Here is a 6,668-nt window from a genome sequence, read left to right on the forward strand (position 1 = left end):
AGTTCAATGATAATGGCAATCCTCACAATATGCACCCTAGCCAATGCCTTTATGAGTTTGAAAACTACATTAGAAAACAAGATGACTTCAATGCAAATGTTATGAAACAGTTGAAATACACTTATGATATGATTGCTCGCTTGAGTGACTTGTTATTTAGAATCTCAAATGATGTTAGAGGTGTTGGAAATCATGCTTCTATGGTTCAAACTCAGTTACAACATGCTACAACACTCCAACATGGCAACAAAATACATGGCAGGGATCCACTCAAGATGCTTGACAAAATATGAACACTGAGCTATGGCTAATTCACTCATTAGAAGGTTCAAACAAGCATGGCAAAAGTGCAAAAGATATCAGGTTTCAGACTTAGTGAAATAAACATCAAGTCAGAAATTTAACATCAGGAAGCAATGTTTAGAGCAAGGTAACAACATGCTACATGAACATATCATGGCAAAGCAAGGCATGGCGTGAAGCTACTCAAAGCATACAACAAAAATCCCTTACTGGCCGTATGCCAAAAGGGATCAGAAAATACAATTGCAACCACATGAACATAGCAATTATCGTTAACAGATTCAGATTTAGTGAAAAACTGGAACATGGCAAAACAAATATTAAGTAGGCATGCCTACGAGCTTGATGCACTCACCACAAGGCATTGCATGATAAACTAAGCATACACCCAGCAAGTAGACATGGCATAGAAGCTAAACATGGCAAGAACAACAACATAGCATGCACGGATCAACTACAACAAGCTCAGGAAAATTGCTAAACATGTTAACAATCTGCCAGGAACATTTTATAGCGAAAGTAGAGCTCGATTGAGTCAAGCTAGGGTGCTCCATAAATGCAAATAAAGACATGGATGGATAGAGCACCACAATATCTACAAAACATCCTTATTGATCATGCTCAAAACATGCACGGATCACGAGGAATCAACATGAACATATGGCACAAAAGTAAGGACAAGGCGGAGACTTAGAATATTTCTAAGTCCCTGAAATCAGCAACATTAAGTAGGCTACTTTGCATGCTTGTGCTAGTCACCACACAGATCACAAAAATACATGGCATACACCCATGTAAAGAGGGCATGGCATACTTCAAATCACATGAGAGTTCAAGATCATAGCATGCACACATTAATCATGGCAAAAATAACAAAAGTGCATTTGCTGATAATAATCTGAAACTAACATCACATAGCCCTCTTCCAACAGCATTTCGAGCATCAAGATATGATGCAATGAGATGAAATGAAGTACTCATTGAGACGAACATTTTGATATGCTGCACGCACGAATCGGAGCAACGGTGACGAAGTTATGGCATGTCAAAGTATGCAAAAGATTAGGGTTTCGGAGGGAAAAAGTCAACCGAGACTCGATCCAGATCTGGCGACGGCACTGTAGCAGCTCGAGGCGTGCGAGGTCTCCTGCGAGCCGGTGAGCTTGTTCCGGCGAGGGAAGGGCGAGGGGATGCCGGAGGGTGCCGGATCCGAGGCCGGAGTGTCACCGGCGAGCTCCTCGGTGAACGGCGGCGAATCCGGCGCGGTGATGTGGCGGCCGTGCGAAGAGGAGGCGAAGTTCGGCAATGGTGGCGGCGGCCGGAGCGGCAGGGTCGCGGCGGAGGCGGCGGAGCGTGGCGCCGACGTGGGCGAGGGCGTCGGTCGGCGGCGGACTGGGCCGGGAAGGGCCCCGCGCGGGCTGCGGCGGGCCGCGCTGGGAGGCGGCCGGCGGTTGCCACATGGCGTGATGTGGTTGGGCGCGGCGATGTGTCCGGCCGGAAAACGAACGAGTCCGGCGGCGGTGCGAGGGTTTTTTCTAGGGTTAGGGGAAGAAGACCCGGGATTTCGGAGGAGGGGCTATTTATAGAGGTAGAGGGAGGTAGGAAGCTCCAAATGAGGTGCGGTTTGCAGCCACGCGATCATGATCGAATGGCCTAGGTGATGGAAGGGGTTTAGGTGGGTTTTGGGCCAATTTGGAGAGCTGTTGGGCTGCAACACACACGAGGCCTTTTCGGTCCCTCGGTTAACCGTTGGAGTATCAAACGAAGTCCAAATGGCACGAAACTTGACAGGAGGTCTACCGGTAGTACACCAAGGCCGCATGACAAGTCTCGGTCCAATCCGAAAACGTTTATCACCCGCACACGAAAAGAGGTAGAATGGGACACCGGAGGACATAGGAGCGTCGGAATGCAAAACGGACAACGGGGAAAATGCTCGGATGCATGAGACGAACACGTATGCAAATGCGATGCACATGATGACATGATATGAGATGCATGACGAAGACAAAAGCACACGAAGACAAAAACCCGACAACGAGGAAATATCATAACTTAGTGCCGGAAATGGAAAGAGTTGGAATACAAATATGGCAGGTTACATACGGGGTGTTACAACACTCCGCCACTACGAAAGGATCTCGTCCTGAGATCTAGGACTGGAAAAACTCCGGGTACTCAGAACGGAGGTGATCCTCATGTTCTGAGGTGGCTTCACCGTCGAAATGATGTGACCACTTGACTTTCAGGAATTTGATAGACTTGTTGCGAGTCTTGCGCTCAACTTCTTCCAGAATAGCAACTGGGTGCTCATGATAAGACAGGTCTTCTTGGAGATCAATGTCTTCGAAGCTGATGGTGCGGTCAGGAGTCTTGAAACACTTGCGGAGTTGAGACACGTGAAACACGTCGTGCACGTTTGCAAAGTTGGAGGGAAGCTCAAGTTGATAGGTGAGATCGCCTCTTTTGCTGATGATCTTGAAAGGACCCACGTATCTAGGGGCAAGCTTCCCTTTGATACCGAAGCGACGAGTACCTCTCATTGGAGAGACGCGGAGGTAGACATGGGCTCCGATCTCGAAAGCCAAGTCACGATGCTTGCTATCATACTAACTCTTCTGGCGCGATTGCACGGCTTTGAGATTATCACGAATGACTTTGCACATTTCTTCTGCCTCTGTGATCAAGTCATTGCCAAGAAGTTGACATTCACCAGTCTCTGACCAGTTAAGAGGAGTACGGCACTTCCTGCCATAGAGAATCTCGAATGGGGCCTTGCCCGAACTCGCTTGGAAGCTATTGTTGTAGGAGAACTCGGCATATGGAAGACAATCTTCCCACTTCATACCAAAAGAGACGACGCAAGCCCTGAGCATATCTTCAAGAATTTGATAGACTCGCTCGACTTGGCCACTGGTTTTAGGATGAAAAGCTATGCTGAAGTGAATGTTGGTGCCCATGGCCTTCTGAAAAGAATCCCAAAACTTGGAGGTGAAGATGCTACCACGATCTGAAGATATCAATTGCGGAATGCCGTGCAAAGAGACAATCCTGGAGGTATATAGCTCTGCCAATTGAGCTGCTGTGGTAGAATCTTTGATAGTAAGAAAATGAGCCACTTTAGTGAGTTTGTCAATGACAACGAAGATAGCATCATTGCCACGCTTGGACTTTGGAAATCCAGTCACGATGTCCATCTTAATATGGTCAAACTTCCATTCTGGAATGGCAGGAGGTTGGTGGAGACCAGCTGGTCATTGGTGTTCTGCTTTCACTCTTCTACACACATCACATTCGTTCACGAACTGAGCAATCTCACGCTTCATTCGAGTCCACCAATACGACTGCTTGAGGTCCTGGTACATCTTTGTACTTCCAGGGTGAATAGAGAGGAGTGAATTGTGAGCCTCGTTCATAATGACTTTATGAAGGTCACCTTTAGGAACAATAATGCGATCCTCAAAGAATAGAGTATCCTTGTCATCAAGATGATAGCACTTGTACTTGGGTTGACTCTTGGCAATCTCAATCTTCACCTTCTTCACCATAGCATCAAGAAGTTGAGCCTCACGAATCTGATCTTCCAAAGTAGGAGAGACATGGAGGTTGGCGAGGAAACCTTGAGGAACAACTTGAAGGTTGAGTTTGCGGAAAGCTTCACAAAGCTCGGGGTGGTAAGGCTTGAGAATCAGACTGTTGCAGTAAGCCTTCCTGCTCAATGCGTCAGCAATTACATTAGCCTTGCCTGGAGTATATTCGATACTCAGATTATACTCTTGAATCATTTCGACCCAACGAGTTTGCCTGAGATTGAGGTTTGGCTGAGTGAAGATGTACTTGAGACTCTTATGATTAGTGAAGATGTCCACTTTTCTTCCCAATAAGAGATGTCTCCAAGTTAAAATAGCATGGACAACTGCCGCCAACTCGAGGTCATGAGTGGGGTAGTTATTTTCGCTGGGCTTCAACTGGCGAGAGGTATAGGCCACACCTTTCTTCTCTTGGATCAACACTGCACCAAGACCTTGAAGGGAAGCATCATAGAAGACCTCAAACGGTTTGGATTCATCAGGAGGAGTCAGAACTGGAGCAGTGACTAACTTCTCTTTTAGGGTGTTGAAAGTGATGTCACATTCAGGCGACCAGACAATAGCTTGCGAGCCCAGTGAAGCTGCTGAGTTGCTTCACATTCTGAGGTGGTTCCCAATTCACAATTGCATACACCTTCTCAGGATTAACCGCTATGCCCTTGGCGGAAATGATATGCCCAAGGTAGAGAACCTCATCGAGCCAAAACTCGCACTTCGAAAACTTCGCATAGAACTGATGTTCTCTGAGTTTATCAAGCACCAAATGCAAGTGCTTGTCATGATCCTCCTTGTTCTTGGAAAAGACCAAAATGTCATCGAGGTAGACCAAGACGAAGTAATTTGTGTAGGCATTGAAGATGAAGTTCATCATGCGGGAGAATGTCGGAGGAGCGTTGACGAGGCTGAAAGACATGACAGTGTATTCATATGAACCATAGCTTATTCTGAATGCTATCTTGGGGATATCTTCTTCACGAATGCGAATCTGATGATAGCCCATACGGAGATCAATCTTGGAGAATACTTGAGCACCTTTGAGTTGTTCAAACATCTCGTTGATGTTGGGAAGTGGATACTTGTTCTTTATGGTCTTCTTGTTCAATGGACGGTAATCGACACAAAGTCGGTCCGTTCCATCTTTCTTCTTCACAAAAAGAACACCACAACCCCATGGAGAAGAACTTAGTCGGATGAGACACATACGCTCTTGAATATCGAGTTGCTTCTTCAGCTCCTTCAACTCTTCAGGTCCAAGCTTGTAAGGACCTTTGCAAACAGGTTCCGTGCCAGGCTCAAGATCGATGATGAATTCAACTGGCAGGTGAGGAGGCATTCCTGGAAGCTCTTCTGGGAAGACGTCTTGATATTCGCAAACGACTGGAATCTGAGAGATGGCATCCAACTCACCCTTCTCATTGAGAGCAAACAGACGGATGGTATCATCACGAGCGGCAAAGACGATTACATCCTCAGACGAATGTGTCAATTGAATCTGCCTGGCAGCACGATCAAGATGAGCCTTGTGCTTAGAAAGCCAATCAATTCCGAGAATAAGATCAATATCCGAGTTACCAAGGACCACTTGAGAGGATAGAAACTTATAGTCGCCCAACGTGATAGTAACATCCGGGACGCAAACGTTAGATGTCATTTGCTTGCCCGGGGACACAATCTTCAACGGGAAAGGAATCTTTTCGGTCAGAAATTCATGCTTGGCAACAAATGGTCTTGAAATAAAAGAAAGCGATGCACCAGTGTCAAAAAGAACTTTTGCAGGAACATCGTTAACAGGAAGGTTACCCATGATGACATCTGACGAGTCCTCTGCCTGAGCTGCGTTCAACAAGTTGAACTTTGCTTTCTTGGGATTGTGCTTGACCACTGCGGTGCTAGCAGATCTCATCGGAGGAGGAGGAGGAAGATGCCTCTGATTGAAGCGTTTGTTGGCATAGTGACCCTTCTGCTGACACTTGTTGCACGTGACCTCCGAGAGCGGACGGTGATACGGAGCACTTGATCTTGCAGCTTGAGACGAAGTCTTGTTCTGAAAGCCTGGGTTGGGTGGGTGGGAAGATCCGTTGCCAACTTTGCTCTTCTGCTGATAAGGCTGACGGAACGGAGGAGGAGGCAGCCAATACTTTTGCTGCTTAGAAGCCAGTTGAGTTGAGGAAGAAGGAGTTGCATATCTAACTTGCTTCTTGGAAGCATCGCACTTTAGTTGAGCAGTCTCTTGTTTCAGTGCCATGTTGTAAAAATCATCGTACTTCTGAGGCTCGAAAAGCACGAGAGCAAGTTGGAGATCTTCTCTGAGGCCACCCCTAAACTGGTAAATCATGCTCTTCTCGTCGGGGACGTCCTGCTTGGCAAAACGAGCAAGCTTCTGGAACATGATGTTATACTGGTAAACAGATAAGCTGCCTTGCTTCAGGTTGCGGAACTCCTCACGCTTGCTCTCAACAACACTCTGAGGAATGTGATGAGCATTGAAGTCTTGACGGAATTCATCCCAGGTAATCACACGGCCTCCTCTGGAATCTTTGTATTGCTGAAACCATTCTGCAGCTTGGTCTTTGAGTTGCAACGAGGCAAACTTGACAAAGTCCTCAGGCCTGACATTGCTGCACTCGAAATGCTTGCATATATCCATGAGCCAATCATCAGCGTCTGTTGCCTCGACACAGTTGGTGAAAGTCTTTGGCTGGTTAGCGAGGAACTGGTTGAGTGTAGCAAACTGATTCTGATTGTTGCCATGGCCATGATTCCCTTGATTTCGCT

Source organism: Triticum urartu, chromosome 3 (genome assembly GCF_003073215.2).
Source record: "Triticum urartu cultivar G1812 chromosome 3, Tu2.1, whole genome shotgun sequence".
Taxonomy (NCBI): Eukaryota; Viridiplantae; Streptophyta; class Magnoliopsida; order Poales; family Poaceae; genus Triticum; species Triticum urartu.